Source organism: Poecilia latipinna, unplaced genomic scaffold (genome assembly GCF_001443285.1).
Source record: "Poecilia latipinna isolate Pla-1442-1.1 unplaced genomic scaffold, P_latipinna-1.0 Scaffold813, whole genome shotgun sequence".
NCBI lineage: Eukaryota > Metazoa > Chordata > Actinopteri > Cyprinodontiformes > Poeciliidae > Poecilia > Poecilia latipinna.
The window spans coordinates 200,458-210,664 of record NW_015113429.1 but is presented as its reverse complement, the minus strand read 5'-3'; positions in this window follow the sequence as shown (position 1 = coordinate 210,664).

Genomic DNA, 10,207 nt, shown 5'->3' with positions numbered 1-10,207 from the left:
GCACAGACAACACATAGTATTATGGGTAAAATATTGAAAGGATACTAAAGCAATGTGAAAAACTGAAATTGTTTTGAAGTATTCTGAGGTTGATCTCCAAATGTAATACTAGACATCTGGTTTGATTTCCTCTGAACACCATGAACAGCAGTTCTTCTCCAGGCTGTTTTCTACTATTGCTGTTGCCCCCATTTCTCCACATTAATGAGTAAGGCAGTAGAATTAGGCTGCCCACTGACTGTTAATGGGGCCTGTGAAAGCTGCAGAGTGGCTGCACCTCTCGTTAGCTGAGCCGGCTACTATTGATTGTGGCAGGCCACTAGGGGCTCTCTACCTGTGGTTGACTTTGTACTTGCACAGTAGTGGTAAGGGCCTGCTGAACAACAGGGACCACGTACATCTCAAACAAGGTCTATGAGAAGCCTATCAATTAGGCGTTGAAGGTCAAACAAACTCTCTTCTCCCACCCTCCACTTTCTCTGTCTCCCCACCGCTCCCTGATCTTGAGCCGACAGTATCTTTCCTGCTTTCTCCAAAATACATCTGAAGACTCCATTCAATTAAATATCTCTCAGCTCCAGCTGCTCCCTAAGTGAAAGGTCAACTTAGTCCAGGAGGCTAAAAGAAAAAGGCTTAGGTTCTTCACAACCCCTCCCCACAAGAAAGCATCCCCCAAGCAGGCGTGCTCACTCCTAATGATACCCACTGGTCAATACCTAACTAGCAGTGACAGATACCCCCAGAAGCAAGACTGCAGACCAGAGCCAATCGATCAGGTAAAAAAAAAAAAAAAACATATAATGATAACCTGCAGACATAATGTCAAGCCCTTGCACTGTCCCAATTGGTTGACATTCAGGTTGATGGTGTGGAGAGAAAGGTGGTCAGACATCAAAAGAAAGGTATAGCAGTGAGCTGTCTGGCTCTCCTGTGGTACTGAGAGGTTAACGCTCCCTCAACCGCTCTAATTATCCACACCGCAGCCCAAAGGAGCTCCACTGGGATGACCACCAGGCCCAGCAGCACACACTCATTCAATAACCATCAGCATAAACACCAGCTAATTGGCTTAAATTGAGCCTTATTGCATACATTTTATCAGAAGCATTTAGAATAAATACAAACGTGCACAATGGACTGTAAGAAAAAATTAATATTCATTTAGTTATGTTATGTTCTTTGAAGCATCTCAAAGATGATCAGTGAAAACAGCTCAAGGCTGCGAATGATTACAATTTTTGTTTTGTTTTCTATGTTTAGTAAATTTGCAAAAACTGAAACTTATTGGTAACACTTTATTTGAAGGAGTGTGCATAAGATTGACATGACACTGTCATAAACATGACATAACACCTGTCATGAACATGAAGGAGTCTTTATGAATGTTTATGACAGTTGTCATGAAGTGTCATTTGGTAAATAATGACACTTTTAATGCAAAGTTGCTCTAAAACTTGCATTAAAAGTCCATTAAAAGTGCCAACTTTTCATGATTTTGTAAATTATGATAATTTAATGCAAAGTTGGCATTTTTAATGGACTTTCAATGCAACTTTAAGAGCAACTTTGCATTAAAAGTGTCATTATTTACTGAATGACACTTCATGACAACAGTCATAAACATCGATAAAGACTCATTCATGTTCATGACAGGAGTTATATCATGTTTATGACAGTGTCATGTCAATCTTATGCACACCCCTTCAAATAAAGTGTTACCAACTTTTTTTCATATCGACACAAATGCCAGGATGTTCTAATCCACAGTATTTACAGGATATTCACATTACAGGTTTAAATCAGTGTTAATCTGTCATCCAGGAGATGACATGCCTGACAGATTAAAAATGATAATTCACCCCAATCCCTCAATTAAGATACAATAATATAAACATGGACAAGCAGCATTCAATGTTCCACCCTTCCCTAATCTGGAACAAACTTCTAGAAAACTGCAAAAATGCTGACAAACTGAATTACTTTAAATCAAGGCTGAAAACACACCTGTTTGGGTCTGCCTTTGATTAATAACTGGAACATCATTAGTTTTAGTCTGGATTGCAAACTTTTCATAATCTTTTTCGTTGCCATTTCAGTGTAATTTTTTATTGTTTATTGTGTTAATCATGTAGAGAACTTTGAATGCCTTGTTGCTGAAATGTGCTATTCGTGCAACATGAATAGCAACATGCAGTCATGACATTTATAATATAAATCTCATGATTATATTGATGATTAGAGGTGAACAGATGAAATAAATAAATAAAACAAACTTAGGGTTTTTTGTGAAGTTGCCAGACTTACAGAGTCATATCTCTGTTGTGCTATGACTATTAATATGCTCCATTCTCTCTGCTCTTAGGAATTATGATTTCTTAGAATTTCTGCTTAATAAAATCAATTGTATTCGGCATCCTCCTTAGCATGGTAAGTAGATCCACAATATGTGAGGTAACCTGGAGAGTCTGATCTGTATTTGGATTATTTTTATTTAGTTAAGATCACTAAAAATAAAATCTTGGAAGAAAAAAAAAAACAAGATTCTGTGAGGATTTCTGAAATAATTAGATATCTGAAGTCAGGTTTCAGATCTCATTATAGAACATTTTAAAAACTATATGTATGGAACTGTACACCAATGAAATGTCACAATCCAACATTATAGCAACCTAGTGCATTAATACAACTGGGATATAGATTAGGGACAATAGACATGCTGTACATGGTTACATTCAAGACAATTCTTCAGTGCCTTCCCACTGCTTGCTGACCTATTCCTGCTTCTCTTCTGGGATTGCTTTACATCACACAGCATCTGGTCATGCATTTCCTGTAAGCATTTTATATGAGCAAACACAAAATCCATAGCTGGATTTGAATTTCTGCTCTGGGAAAATTGAGAACTGTGACCATAAGACCAATATGATCAGTATTTTTTAATTGAAGAAGCTGGGAAGTGATCCTATTGTATGACAGATATTGTCTGTGATTTCCTGGAAATACAAAGAAACTTTTTAACTTATTTTTGCAGAGTGTTGATTAAATAGTGGCTACTCTGTGCAAAATTAAAAGTAATATAAAAGCGCTGGTCAAAAAGCTTTTATATGACTTAAATTCAAATGTAAGCCGATTGACAGATAATAACCTCTGGTCCCAAAACAGTGATAATCGCAAAGTAGCTGCCTGAAAGTAATCGACTGTTATATGACAGATCTCTGCAGAAGGAGAAAACACACACAATGTGCTTGTAAAATGTCTCACTTGTTTACAGTAAATACAGTTAAAAAAAATAAAAAAAATTCCCTTCTCACCCTCTGCGGGTGGTCTCTCTTTCATCCTCTGAGCTCGGGTCCTCTACCTGGGAGCTTGAGAGTTCTGCGCAGTATCTTGGCTGTGCCTAGAACTGCACATTTCTGGACTGAGATGTCTGATGTTGTCCCTGGGATCTGTTTGAGCCACTGCTCCAGTTTGGTGGTGACTGCCCCGAGGGCCCCGATGACCACAGGCACCACTGTGGTCTTCACCTTCCAGGCCTTCTCCAGTTCCTCTCTGAGGCCCTGGTATTTCTCCAGTTTCTCCTTTTTCCTGATGTTGTGGTCACTTGGTATTGCTACATTCACCACAACGACTTTCCTCTGTTCTTTATCCACCACCACAATGTCCGGTTGGTTCTCCATTACCATCTTGTCTGTCTGGATCTGGAAGTCCCACAGGATCTTAGGTCAGTCATTCTCCACCACCTTTGGGGGTGTTCCCCACTTTGACCTCTGGACTTCCAGTCCATATTCTGCACAGATGTTCCTGTACACTGTACACTATCTTGCACCCTGCTGTTATGTGCTGGACTGTCTCAGAGGCCTCCTTGCACAACCTACACCTTGGGTCGTCTGGTGTGGTAGATCTGAGCCTCTATTGCTCTGGTGTTTAGGGCCTGTTCCTGTGCAGCCAGGATGAGGGCCTCTGTGCTGTCCTTGAGTCCAGCTTTTTCCTGCCATTGCTAGGATTTCCTGATATCAGCCACTTCAGTTATTTGTCAGTGGTACATCCCATGTAGGGGCTTGTCCTCCCATGATGGTACCTCCAGCACCTCGTCCTCTGTTCCCCATTGTCTGAAACATTCACTGAGCACATCGTCTGTTGAGGCTTTGTCCTTGATGTATTAACTAGCTTCACTTGTCGTATATATCCCAAATGTTGGATCAGTAAAGAGTCTACTGGCAGATCACGAACAGTTGTCTCTGAAAATTTCACACAGTCACATTCACCAGAGACTGGCCTGGTCATCTGCAGTGCTACGAAGGTGGTGAATGCAAAAATGAGCTGTATGAGTACAACAGAACAACATTGTCCAACATGCCACTATTTAGATATAAAGCTTTTCAAGAACAAACACAGCTAAATCTGATTTTATTTACACTCTAACTGAAATTAAAGACAAAGTGATTAGCTTCCTAAGTCTAGAAATATTTTTATCTGAAAGCACCACCAGGTTTCTTTTTAGAAATCTAGAATTTGACTGTTCTTACACACCTTTAACCTAGCTTCCCTTTCTGTTGTTTTAGTGTTTAGAGTTTCTGAGTCAACAAAATATTATTAATAGCTTCATCTAAACTCTGTACCTGTATACTAGACTCCATCCCAGCCAAAAATGAGCAAAAGAAGTTTGTCCTTTGTGTACCACCTTGAGCTCAGATGTGATTAACCTTTTCTCAGTGAATGGACATGTTCCACAGGCCTGTAATGATCCTGTAACTACACCTTTACTTAACAGAGAATTGTTCTTGACAGGATGTCTTCATCAGTTACAGACCTTGATGCAGTTCTTTCTTTCTTTCTTTTTTTTATTTTAAAGTTACTAATCAAATTTGTGAGCATTTGCAAAGTAGTGATCTGTTTGATGAGTTCCAGTCAGGTTTGGGTGTTGGAGCTCATCATGGTATGAATTGTTCCAGATGTTGATGCCGAGGCACTTTACTGCTGGTTCAGTTTGAGGTTCTGGCCGTTGATTGGGAGGCAGATCCTTTAGTTGAAGCTGCTCTCCTGTGGAACCAGCTCCCAGCTTCAGTCCATGAAGCAGACACCCTGTCTACTCTCTAGACTAGTTGAGCTTACCTGGATTTCCTCATTCAGTCTTCAAGTCCACCACACTCCTCTTCATCAGCATCATCCTCCTGCAAGCATCTACCTGCCCCCCACCTTCGTTGCTGTCTGCTTCCACCTGCTCCAGTCTACATGGCCTGTAGTTTCTCCTCAGTTCCACACCTCCTGCTCTTCCTTCGTCATCCAGCTCCAAGTATCATGGAACTGCCAGATCAGTCTCACTCCTCCCTGGCGTCCTTCTCCGCTTCACCCAGGAAGCACAGTTCTTCATCTCAGTGATTGTTCCTGTACTCATCTCTCTGTCTTCTCAGTCAGGGGGTCTCAACCACCCTGGATCCAATAACCATCCATATTTCACCTTCTGTCAAATAAATCTTTTAAATCTTTGCTTGCCTTCTGAGAGTTTTTGTGCATGTGATGCATGTAGTGTCATGTTTTTATAGACTCCTGACCCAGTCAGGAGTTTAGCTTTAAAATGTCCCTTGTTTATTGAAGCAATGCTGCTTTAGGCTTAGATTGCTGGATCACAAATTGAATACTTCACCTCTGCTACATTCTACTTTTCTCCAAGTTTTCTTTATTTCCTGTTATTTTATCTCTGAACTTTATATTCTCTGTTTTTTCTCAGTTTGTGTACAACTGGCCTGTCTTTCAGTGTTCTACCTGGTCTCACTCCTAGACAGCCATTGTCTGAGCTATTGCAACTGACTCAGAGCTCATCTGTTCATCTGTGTCTCTCTCCTAGATTAAGCCGCAGAAGGAGCTACTACTGAGATTAATTACAAACTTTTCTTTAATATGTAAAGTACTCCTGAGTCTGTGCTTCTCCGTTTTTGTGTGTATGCTCTGTCTACTCAAACTCCCAGTTCGTCATGATATATGGTTAAGTCATAATGCCATGAAAATGAAAATGTGATTGTTATTAAAACCTCTGCGATATTTGGAGAGCCCTCAGTGTAGGTTCCTATTTAGAAGTCACTGACTAGCATGGTTTAACATAGTGTAATTATGACCTCAATACAAGAGAAAACATTTATATTTATAACAGTATTGAGTCCAATCAAATACAAAAACACTCATGCATGACATTTCAAGTCAGCTCTCAGACAAATGATCCTTTGGAGTGTCAGATAATTATTAGTGTTTTGCATGATTTAATTGATGAGGGCAGTAAAAGGAATATCCACCAAGTATTGATTACAGGTCTACTAAATCTACAACTGCTGTTTTCATCAAAGTGGGACTCATATTCACGCTCTCTGCAAGGCAAGTTGAATGATAATTCACTGTGGAATCAGTTTCCAATTTTGCCCAAAGCCAGTGCCAAAGGCAAGGCCCATGCAGCATCCCTCTGGACAACAAGCGATTCTGTTTAAGGTGTCATATCAACAAGGAAATGTTCAGGACCAGGAGAATGAAGGGCTGTATAAATACAGATATAATCATTGCAAAAAGAAAGTACACCGTCCTGCTGTTTTACACACCCTTAGTTATTGTTTATTAAAGTTAAAAAGCTGGAACTTTTATTTAAAAAGAAATCATGAGCTGCTATTGCTGTTTGAAGTAATGCACTGCCTCCAGTCAAAAACAACCAATCAGAGCCAGGAGGCGGGTCTTAGCATATACTGCTAAATGTGCTAATAGCCAGAGAAACAACTTATAGTTCCAGGAAAACCATTTATCTGCCGTCATCGGTAGCTACGGTAACAACCTTAGCATTCATGGCAGCCTCCGCTGATGAGGACAAGCTATAGCGTAGCAGAGAAGACGGGATAGTGTGTGAGCAGTGTGTACATGAGGATGATTGACAGCGCTAAGACCCTCCTTATTCTGGTTGGTTGTTTCTGATTGAGTTGTGTATTTCTATTGTTGACACTGGGATAAAGGCAGCTATATTTTTTCACAGATTATCTGTCTTTATGCCATACTATCACAACATAGTAATAGTTTTAGCAAAGGTGTAAAAAGTTATAAAACTTTTTAAAGTTTTAGCTTTAAATTAGGAGATACTTTAATTTTCTCAGCTTCCACAGGATGTAAGAGGAAATAGTATAAGCCAGGTACCACTAATAAAATCTACTTGTGTGTAAACTGTCAAATATCTGTTGGTGTGTCATTGCTTTGATCTGGAGTATAGGTTGGGATAGTAACATAACTGGCAATTGACGTGATGCTACCTGTCAGCAACTGACAAATCCCACTGGACCCCAGTTAATGGTCACAATTCATCCCAAAGCCCCTTTACTAGAGGAACTGAACCTCTAACAACACTGCAAGCTGTGGTCATAGAAATGTCAAAATAATAGAACTCAAGGTCAAATGTTGTCAGTGGAAAACTTGATATTCAGTAACACTTTATTTGAAGGGGTGTGCATAAGACTGACATGACACTGTCAAAAACATGACATAACATCTGTCATGGACATAAAGAAGTCTTTATGAATGTTTATGACAGTTGTCATGAAGTGTCATTCGTAAATAATGACACTTTTAATGCAAAGTTGCTCTAAATGTTGCATTGAAAGTCCATTAAAAATGTCAACTTTGCATTAAATTATCATAATTTACAAAATCATGCAAAGTTTGCACTTTTAATGGAGTAGTAAGCATCCCATTTTTTGTCATATTGACACTGTAAGATTGATACTCAAATCAAAGATCAATAAGTGAAGCTAGTTAAGCTTGATTTTGTGAGTAGATTCCATCGGTAGCTCTATGGTAGTATGAAAACATGTACTGCAGCATGTAAGCACCTTTGCTGTTGTTTATATTTAAGCACTTTAAGGCAAGATTTTCACAAGCTCATATTAATTAGTTTTATTACATTAAGTCCCACTTTTGCAAGTGCAAAACATGTCCATCAGATTTCATATTCACATCTAGACTTTGTGCTCCTCATCATCCTTCCTCTGGCTGTGAAAGACTTGGGTTTTAACATTGATTTCTCTGTTGTTTTCTGCAAATAACATTATAGAGCTGATATGACTCATCATTGTTTTGGTCTGGAGCCAAAACAACAGAAAAGTTCCTTGCCTGTTGCCTGTTTCAGCCTTGGTGTTGGCTGATAAGGCAAAAATGACTCACAAAATGTCTCTAGCAACACACTGAGTTTCACTACTGCTGCTATTATAACACTATTTGACGCAGGTTTGCCCTACATCCGCATGGGGGTGGAGCCAGCATCTGGCAGCCAGCAGATACACAAACATCTGCTTTAAGTTGGTTTGAAACCAGCTCAATTATTCTCAATCTTTTCTAGAGCTATCATCATTTTTGTTCATGCCTGTTTTGTTAGTTTTTTTATGATCACGTTGAACCATGTTTCAACAACTGTCTTTGATTTTCATCATGTATATTTTCATTTATTTATATTTTTATGAATATAGCTATAATAGTTTTTATATTTTTGGAAGTTTCATGTTATTTCAGTGACCATGGTGGGTTTTTGCTCATAACAGAGGGGTAACAAATATTTTGTCCATGTGTGTCGGCATTCCAGCAGCATCTGTTACAATGATAAAAAAGTTTACAGAAAACATTGTTGATTTCTCCAAAGTAAGTGAACATGATCTAGAATATAAACGAGACCTTTGTCCCCTTTCCCACAACAAGATTAAAAGATTCCAATCAACATCCAACAAGTTAGAGAACATATTTTGATCAAATGCTAACTTCTTACAGAAATCTACTGTTTTAGTCCTTCCCACTCCAGATTTTTGTACTCTCTTATTTTGAGGTACCTTCAATTGTCAATTGTTTTAATTTCCTTTCTGATAAACCCATGTGATACTTTTTACTCTTGCAACCTTGATACATAGAACATCTTCAAGCTAAGGCTGCTTCCCTGCTTATGTCTTGAATAATTCATGATTTGCAATCCAATACCAGTGCAGTGGGGATAGAGGGACTCAAGAGTTGATTTAAAAAGAATCTGATTCTTTCATCTAGTGAATTTTTTTTCTCAACAAAGTGCAGGGGTCAATTATGACTCCTCTGGCAATGGTTCGTATGAATAAAACACTGAAGGGCTCCGAAACCATGAGAGACTCGCTTCACTTGTGTAGATTATTGACGCCTCCACCACTTTTTTCCACCCTTCTTTGGGTACAAAGTACATCCTTTGTCTGCTGCCTCCTGCATGGCTCATGTTTGCATTGCTTGAGGCAAAGGACTCCTAATGTGCACCAGTGTCTTTTGGGTCCAATTATTATAATACCAAATTTATTGGAAAAACAATCACATTGAAAACAATAAAGAGATGCCACCGTCATGCATTTTAATCATTTTCTCATTTAAAATGTATTTCACGTGTTCAGCAATTTCTGGAGTTTTACCTCGTTCATCAAAGGTTCTTCTAATTATCTGCAGTGTGTAGAGGCAACTGTTGAAAAAAATAATTATTTTTTTTACATCACAAAGTAGCTCTGGCTCAGGAGGAAGAGTTGTCATCTGTAGCACAGTGGGAAAGTATTTGCTCACCTCTGTAGATTTTTTTTCTTTTGTTAGACTTAATGTTTCAGAGCATTGTCACAGTATCTGAATAAAGTCTGAAGATCTGAATAAAGTCACAAAGTAGTATGCAAATGGTGACTTCATGTATTTAATTGCACAGGTATCCCAGCCAACCAACCAACCTGGCCCCACAAATATACAAATATAACTTATTATTGTAGTCATGATTTAGCTGTGATTAGCCACAATTTATGTAATTACAGCATCTGAGTGTTTTCAGTCAGAGGGGTTTCAGATCTACTGTAATACTGACCACCACTGGAGAGCTCAGATGATATGAGCTACAGAAGCATTTAGGATTAATCGGGGACAGTACAGTGGTGCAGTGGGTGTGCTACCCACTGCAGCCTTGCAATAAGAAGGTCCTGGGATTGAATCCCAGCTTGAAGTTTTCTGCATGGAGTTTGCATGTTCTCCCTGTACATCTGTGGATTCTCTGGTACTTCCTTCCTTGAACAGTCCATTAGGTGTGTGTGCTTGGCTGTTTATCCTGTCTGTCTCTGTGATGGACTGGTGACCTGTCCAGGGTGACCCCACCTCTGACCTGATGACTGATGGAGACAGGCACCAGCACCACCCGCCCTCCCCCCTCAGG